The sequence below is a fragment of the Macrobrachium rosenbergii genome, chromosome 42, assembly GCF_040412425.1.
Source record: "Macrobrachium rosenbergii isolate ZJJX-2024 chromosome 42, ASM4041242v1, whole genome shotgun sequence".
Lineage (NCBI taxonomy): Eukaryota > Metazoa > Arthropoda > Malacostraca > Decapoda > Palaemonidae > Macrobrachium > Macrobrachium rosenbergii.
Window position 1 is genome coordinate 52,443,593 of NC_089782.1, and position 9,223 is coordinate 52,452,815.

Below are 9,223 nucleotides of genomic sequence, written 5' to 3' on the forward strand. Positions count from 1 at the left end.
GGCTGTTATACGTAATAATGAAAGGGGCTGTCTGTCATAAACACAGACAAGACGTTAGTTTACATCACAGAACCAACATTAGAATTCGTGGGCGCTTGATGTAATTTGAATAAATGGGGAGTTCGTATTTTTGCCAACGTGTCTTTAACGACATTTTCTCTGAAGGTAACAAATGCTGAAATTAATAATGGAAAAATGTTTTTCTTTTTTGTTATCTCTTCGTCAGGATACTTCGATTCTCAGTATATGTATAACATATGCTTGTACATATGTATATGTAAACAAACACAAACAAATACACACACACACACACACACACACATATATATATATATATATATATATATATATATATATATATATATATATATATATATATATATATATATATATATATATACATATATACACACATATATATATATATACACACATATATATACATATATATATATATATATATATATATATATATATATATATATATATATATATATATATATATATTTTTTTTTTTTTTTTTTTTTTAAATTTCTTTCAGCTAAATTTCATTTTCTCTTAGAAGAATGAGTGGTTTCATATTGTAAGATCCTCATATCCCTGTTCCTTGTGGTTTGGCACGAGCTTTATCTCGCCTCAGAGAAAAATCACACCGGCATACTTAACTATATTCCATCATGCTAACCACTCGGTCTTGCTAACCAAGAGTGTGAAAATGCATAAAGCAATTTCAGATTTAAAGTCACAGATCTATATATATATATATATATATATATATATATATATATATATATATATATAATATATATATATATATATATATATATATATATATATATCTAAGATTGTCAATGTGCGTACAGCAACTCACATTGAAAGTCAGATGTACATATATACATATACATATATATATATATATATATATATATATATATATATATATATATATATATATATATGTATATATATATATATATATATATATATATATATATATATATATATATATATATATATAAACTTCTGTCACAGGAGTAACGTTATGTAAAATATAAACACAGTATACAGCCAAAAAGATAGTGAAACAGTGGAATGCAAGGTCTATCACCCATACTATATGGCGTTTTCAAGTAAACTACATAAACTTGCACACACACACTATATATATATATATATATATATATATATATATATATATATATATATTATATGTATGTGTATATATAAATTATGCAGTATATACAGATATGTATGTATGTATATATGCACAGCGTGTACAATTGCATGAAGGAACAATCACTGTTTTCGGAGGGCTGGCAAAAGCCCCTCACAGTCAAACAGACGCACATACAAATGCGGGTGTTTATGGAGCTAAGGCGCCCTTTGATTTATTTCTTTATCTGGTGTTTTATATCCTTGTTTTGCCCCTTCTCTCCGGGCCAGGTGCCAGGGTCGACCGCAGCCAGGCACAACGAATTTTCCAGGAGATTAAGTCTGTCTTCGATGACACATGCGGCCCGGTCCCATACATCTTCAAGTTCGGATTTCGGGAGCAAAGGGCCTCCATTTCTGGAGGTTGTGGACGGGTGAGGTAGATATTCTTCCCTTCCCCCAACCCCTACCTACAACCCCCGCCCCCCTCTAACTCCACCCCGCTCCTCCTCTGCCCCCAGTCTCTTTCCCGATGCTGTGCGGAAAGTCAATGGCGCTTCCGACAGGAATAAATCATACATTTAACGCCTACAAAGGCTGTTGTCTGCTATAAATCTCCGACGTTAGAGAATAAATGAGGCTTAATTTCTGATTTAAAAGGAAATGAACGGAGGGGCATGAAGAAGATGCCTAAAGAAAAGTGTCTTACCTTTTCTTTGGTTTTTGTTTCTGTTATTACAGAGCCTTTAAAAAACCACAAATAGAAGTATAAATATAATTAAGAAATCAACATACAGTTTCGGAGCGTCATGCTTTTTTTTTTTTTAGTCAAACCCTATATTTGAGCTGTTAGAACTCGAGGTTATTAAGTGTGCTGCCAATGGATCTGAAACAATTAGTTTCAGATAGGTCGTGTTGATGCACAATATCCCTGATATGCTTTAAACACTGAATCCCGGTTATTGACTCTTGTTCAGTATTATTTACCCCAAAATCACCGTCATTGCCGAAAGTTTAGGTCGCGGTGCTATTCGAGTTGTACACAATTAACGTTATTAAAAAAAGCTCTATGTTTTACTGATATTCAGTGTTGACAGTTTTAGAGCAGGTCTGTAAAATTAAAGTCATTGCAACGTTATTCACAAAAAATACCTAGAAAAAGGCGTTTCATACCTTGTAAATGGTCCCACTTCATGCATTCTGAAGCTCTGTGGATAACTGATCTCGTTACTGATTAATTTGCCCCCAAAGCCGTAAGTGAAGATCATAAGTTTTGTCCTTGCTGCATTAGAAATCGTAGTAGTTTCTGCAGTAGACAAGGGTGGCCATGTAGGGGTTGCTAATGGTAAAGAGAAGTTCACCGTAGTGTACAGACAGAAAGTATTATTATTATTATTATTATTATTATTATTATTATTATTATTATTATTATTATTATTATTATTATTATTATTATTATTATTCAGAAGATGAACCCTATTCATATGGAACAGCTCCATAGGGGCTATTGACTTGAAGTTTAAGCTTCCAAAGAATATGGCGTTCATTTGAAAGAAGTAACAGAAGGTAATAGGAAATACAGAAAGAAAAATCAGTTATTAGAAAAGAAAAAATAAATGAAAAAATTAATAAACAGATAGATAAAAATGTAAATAAATGATAAATACAAGGATAATTGCTTTAGGTTAGCAATGCATTGCATCTTCACTTGAACTTTTGAGGTTCCAGTCGCACAGCATCTTGAGGTAGAGTGTTCCACAGTCCAACGGTGTGAAGAATAAAGAACCTCTGGAACTGAGAAGTTCGACAGCGAGGCATATTTACTGTATATTGGTGCTACTGTTCAGCAAATCTGGTCGCTCTCGGCAGGAAAAGAAGATCAGGGATCAGTTGTGAATGTAAAAGGTTTTTGTTAAAATACAACTTATAAAAAGTTGACAAACAAGAGACCATCCGGCGATGGTCCAAGTCATAACTGCTGATGTTAGGAAAGAGAAACCTACCACCACGAACCACTGTATCTGAAAGAGATAAGAAGCAGACATCCACACTAGAGAACAGTACTCAAGTAAAGGAAGGACAAATTGCCTAGAACAGATTGGACTGAGTTTATCATTGTTATAAATAAATGAGACATTACGTACAATGCTTGACTTTCGTGCAGCATTTGCTGACACTGTCATTAGATGTTTCTCAAAAGCAAGATGAGAGTCAAAAGTTACACCAATTATAGTTATAGCTTCAGTCTCATACAGCAAAGTCTCATCCACACGAAGGGGAGGATGGGGCTGATAATCAGGACAAGACCTGCTTCTTAATAGTGCTTTCGTTTTGCTGGAGTTCAGGCTTATACCCCTGCGACTACACCATTCACTAATCGGCTCCATGTCACGATGGAGGCTAAGGGCAGCTTCTTTCCTCATAAGTGGAGACTTTACTGAACCCACAAGTGTTTCATCATCGGCATGCTGAACAATCTTGTTTTCTAGTGGACCAAGTACACCGCCCTGTGGGACTCCATACAAAACAGGTCTTAGTTCGCAAAAGATCCCATCAACAGCAGCTCGTTGCTGCCTACTTGTAAGGAAATCTTGAAGTAATCCTAAAACATATCCACCCATCCTAAGATTCTGAAGTTTTTATATAGGTGCTATATAGTTTACTAAATCTATTTGAATTACTCGACACCCAACACCCTTATCAAGGTTCTCTTGCAAATCTCATAATAGAAATTCTTTCTTCAGTAGGCTTCAGATATTCGTACTTCACTCATTCTTAATTCCTGGAAATGGTTCTCATTGATTTTGAATTGTATAATGCACTTCATTCTTTCCTTTGTCTTGGATGACAGTCTCCTAATATACATAATTCAATCATTGTTATTTTGTCTCCTGTTATCCTTCTGAAAGCCATATCGAGAACCTTCTTTAATCATGGCGGTTCATCGTTGTTCTCTTGACAAGTGTCGATTTGAAGAACCCCCTACCAAGTCTTCACGGGAAGTCACCCTTCGAGGCACACCGATCGCTTCTTTGCGCCACCGGAACTCAAATTAAACCTCCCTCGTTTGTAACCAAATCGACATTGTATTGAGCAAATTTTTTGCCATAGATCAACCATTTGTTTTTGTTCCCTTCGGAAAAACAGTCGAACAAAACCTTAATTGAAAACATGGATCCAGTTGGCATGTCATTGCATGCTTACGCGTGTGAGACCACGAACGGCGGTGCGTTAAGCGTAGCTCTAGAAACCGCAGAATGGGTCATTTCTTTGTTATGGTCCGTCCGGGGAATTTGTTTTTGTGTTTGGAAATGGGCGTCTGGAATTTCATGGCTTTCTCCCTATGGGGTTACCGCCTATAGTGAGACTTTGGCTGCGCATTACAGACGACAGTCGAGATTTTTGACAATGTCTCTTCGGCCCCCGGATTCATAGCTTTCTGTTTTTTTTTTAATTGTTCATCCTTTCCCTTTGGTTTCTTCCCACCTAGCTGTCCAGCTTCTTTAACCATAACTTGCTGGACTTTAAGATGGTCTAGAGGTGTGATTCAGCGTTTTCGTTCAACTTCTATGTAGAATAATAATGAAGCAGAGAATTGTTATGAATAATAATAACTACGGGAACGTTGTTGCCTTCTGTAGTCTCGGAATGAAGGATTCCAGAAATGTTTTTTATAATATGGTCCTTTTTCCCATTTCCCTTCATCCTTCATTCTTAGCAGTTTATGCATGTATCCCATTTTGCAACTTATAATTCGTACTTAAGAGGGTTTTCCGCTAAGTACATTTGCTTGGCCCTAGTCGAGATATCAATAAAATTTTTTATTAGAGAGAGAGAGAGAGAGAGAGAGAGAGAGAGAGAGAGAGTGTACTGAATAAAGAGGATAGAGACTTTCTTCTGATCTTTCCTACAGATTTTTTTTTTACCCAGAGCATAATGGAAGGCTTTAGTATCGCGCCATTGCAGGCATTACATAAATAGAATATGAAAATCAGTAACCATGAATGCTAATTATGACTTTTGACCTTTTTATCTTTGTATCATAAGTTCCGTTGTACATGGCTTCCCGTTATTAGGACACGCTGCTAATTCCATGTAGCTTTTTCGCTGAAATAACTTTCATGTCGTAATTCTAGATTGCAATTACGTTTACGGCACATAAATAAAAACAACTGCACACTTAAAAGCATTAAAATATGATTGATTTTTTTAAACATGTTGAAAATTCTCAGAATAAGTTTTAAAGCTTTATGGTAACATCTATAACTCGATGAACTTCTGAAACACAAATCTTGTCTAGCATAATTCGTAAAGAACCATTTTGGGACTATATTAGTTTACAATGCTAAACAGTAGTTGGTTTTTGCTTCAAAAGAGTTAATAAATTTTAGTCTTTCCTTGCTGATTTCCCTGTCAGGTTGATGATTAGGTATGTGCACCCTTCATTTAGCTGTTTGACAAGTTCTCCTATTCATTTCCATCATTGTAAAGGTTCTTCGGTGAAATCTGGTCTCTAGGAAGGTTGTTTAAGTAAATTTCATCAGTATAAAATAACCTCCAGTGAATTTCATATTTATAAAAATTTTACCAATAAAGTTGGTCTAGTAAGGTCATTCCAGTAAATTAAAAATTTTTTTCACGGCAAATTTCGTCATTATAAAGGTTCTTCCAGTATGTTAAATCGGTATAAAAGTCTTTCCTGTAAAGTTGGTCACCATAAATAATTTTCCGATAAATTTTGTCATTATAAATTTATAATGGCTCATAAAGTAAATATAATCATTATAGTATATAAAGGTTTTCCGGTGAATTTGTTGTTATGAAGGTTCTTCCATTGCCCTGTTTATTGCCTTTCCGAGGAGTGTCTATTCGAAGGATACTCACGTCTTTATTCTTAAATAGACTGAAGGAGGTGAGCAAAACATCCTAGAGCTTTAGGCAGAGATTTCAGAGCCTGATTCCTGAAGGCTGAAGGGGAACAAAGCATTACGAGGTTACTGCAATGGGACTCGCCCGTTCTTGTGATCCTCTCGCCTGTTAGCTCCAGTGAAGGATATGAACACATCTGCCGAGCACCTATATATATATATATATATATATATATATATATATATATATATATATATATATATATATATATATATATATATATATATATATATATATATATATATATATATATATATATATATATGTATATATATTAAAATATATATATATATATACATATATATATATATATATATATATATATATATATATATATATATGTGTGTGTGTGTGTGTATGTGTATGTATGAAGAAAATGTTGAACTAGCTTGCCTCTAAGGAAGTGATTTGAGGATTTTGAATAAAAGGAAGAAGGTGAAAGCTGTAGAGATGAATGGTTTACGTAGCATTTCTTGTATAAGAAGGACTGAAAGGATGAGTGATACGGAGGTACGCAGGAGGAGTGGTAATAAGGATTAGTCAGAGTGTTGGGAGGAAGGAGGAGAGGAAGGCCTAGAGAGTGCTGGATACATGGATTGAGAGAGGTACAGGCAAGGAGGGACCGCAACATTCAGGAAGCGAGAGAGAACGGGCACGACAAAGCGGTGTATAGGGGGTTTGGTGTACTGCTGGTGAGCCTTCTGTGAAAGTGAATGAGGCGGTATTTTTCTTTAAGCTTTTTGCACCGGGGTTCATCACAATTCGGCAGTTTAAGTCCGCAGGGACAGTGATTATTGTCCTTTTCTCTTGAGGTCACCCATATTTGGGGAAACTTTTTAATGTATATATATATATATATATATATATATATATATATATATATATATATATATATATATATATATCTGTGTATGTATATAAAATTACTCATTACTCAGCGCGTGAATTTATCCTCTTATATATCGCTACCAACAAGGCTTGAGGGCAGCTTGTCTTAATTCACTATTTTTCTTTTTCTGTGATATACACATGTTATTCTAACATTATTTCGTGATCTTTTTGTTCATTTTGAACGTATCTTGAGGGTTGGTTTTAGCTAAAAGGACAGGAAATTAACTGTAAGTCAGGTTTCTGGTGGTAGAGTGTTTTAGCATTGATCGCTGATGCATGTTATTCTTTCACTCAAATCTCACCTGCGGTCCACAACAGTTGGCTAACAAACCAGGTACTTAATTAATGGGTGCACACCGTTCCTTCCCCGCGTGGTGATCGAACCTGTGTCTCCTTGGTTGCAATTTGAGAGAGAGAAATAGAGAGAGAGAGGGGTGGGGGTGAGGGAGCAGCCGTACAGTAGGCCTATTAAATCGAGAATGCATTCCCGTGTCAAGTTTGTCTGAAATATTTCACCTTTAATGGCAGGGGATGGAGAGAGAGAGAGAGAGAGAGAGAGAGAGAGAGAGAGAGAGAGAGAGAGAGAGAGAGAGAGAGAGAAATTTCCCTAGATCCTGAGAATACCTTGCTTAAAACTTAAACGTCCTTAAGAAGATGAACGTTATATGTTTAGTTTCCACTAATCTCGTTTGATAACAGTTTTTGTCCGGACACTATTTGTGAAGCAAAATCATTCAGTCAGACTGACTTTACATCTGTGCCAGACCGGCATATGTGCTAAAACTACTGCATGAACACAGCAGATTAAGAATAAGACCCTGGAATAATTCTTTCAACATAGTTTTGCGATTGAAAGACAGAAGGATTTCCTTCTATCCTCAGATTAGATTAGATTAGCTATATCTTGTGGACGTTGACGGTGGAAGAGTGGTGCTAGATGCTTTATTAATTAGTTAATTAATTAATTTATTTATTCATTGTCTCCAGGACACCTTGAAAAAGATTTTCGTCCTATAGATGTTGCTCTTCTGAGAACAGAATGTCTCTAGAGGGCCTCCTTTGGGAGAAGTCAGCGTCAATCGTGAGAGAGAAAATAAACCACAATGTAAAACAGAACGGTAGGTCAGACCCACCTGCTCTTTTATTATTCAGTTAACATGAGGTCTTACGTTTCGTAGAGAGGTTGTAGCTACTGAGTGACTTGATAGTTAGATTAAAGAAAGTCACGTTTTCTTAATGCGTAATGAGGATATCCTTTACGGTAAGAAATAATTAAAAGAATAGTTGCTTGCTGTATGTTACACTTTGTTGCATATTTATGACCTTTTCTCTCTCTCTCTTTCTCTTCTGATTAGAGATGAACGAGTGGTGGCAATTTTCTCGTGGAGTTTAGCGTTATTGCTACTGACGTCTTGCCGATCAATAAAAAAAAAAACGAAATATAAAGAAATTGAAACAAAAACTGGAATATACATATAAATGGTTGATTATATCGCTGATTAAAATATTAATAAAGGTTAATCTCCTTTTTATTAACATTTTCTGGTTATTCATTACAATGATTAGCATCTCATCCTTACAATGACTATCTCATATATATATATATATATATATATATATATATATATATATATATATATATATATATAAAACAAGTAAAAGTATTTATATATATATATATATATATATATATATATATATATATATATATATATATATATATATATATATAAAACAAGTAAAAGTATTTAGTGGTTTCTTGTTCTATCCATATAATCAGCGAGATTTTCTATCTGCATTCTCCCTTCGGACAGTAATCAGAGCTCTCATCTGCTCCAGCCAGGGCGCTCTTTTAGACACTGTGCTCTTCCGTCGGAAAAAACGAGATGAATACCTGTATTCATCCGATGATGTGTCAGTGATCCATGGACTTCTACGTTTCCGTTTTGATTTTCTAGTGTTGGCTGCTTATCAAAGCGGGTTTCTCTCCTTTCTCTTTTTGTTTTTCAACTTTGATGCTTATGGTTTAAGTTAAGGCGTTATTTGTGTCTATGGCTAGGCTCACACATACCACATGTGTGCTATTATTTGTAAGTTATTGAGTGGTTTTGCTGTCGCCTGAAAGGAACCACTGTATAATGGTCGACTGAAGTCCGTTATAGCACAGACGGACGCAGGCATTCAAGCTAGTATCAACATGGAATTTGAAGAAATTCTCCTATGGATGTTACTACGTCGAAGAAGGAGACGT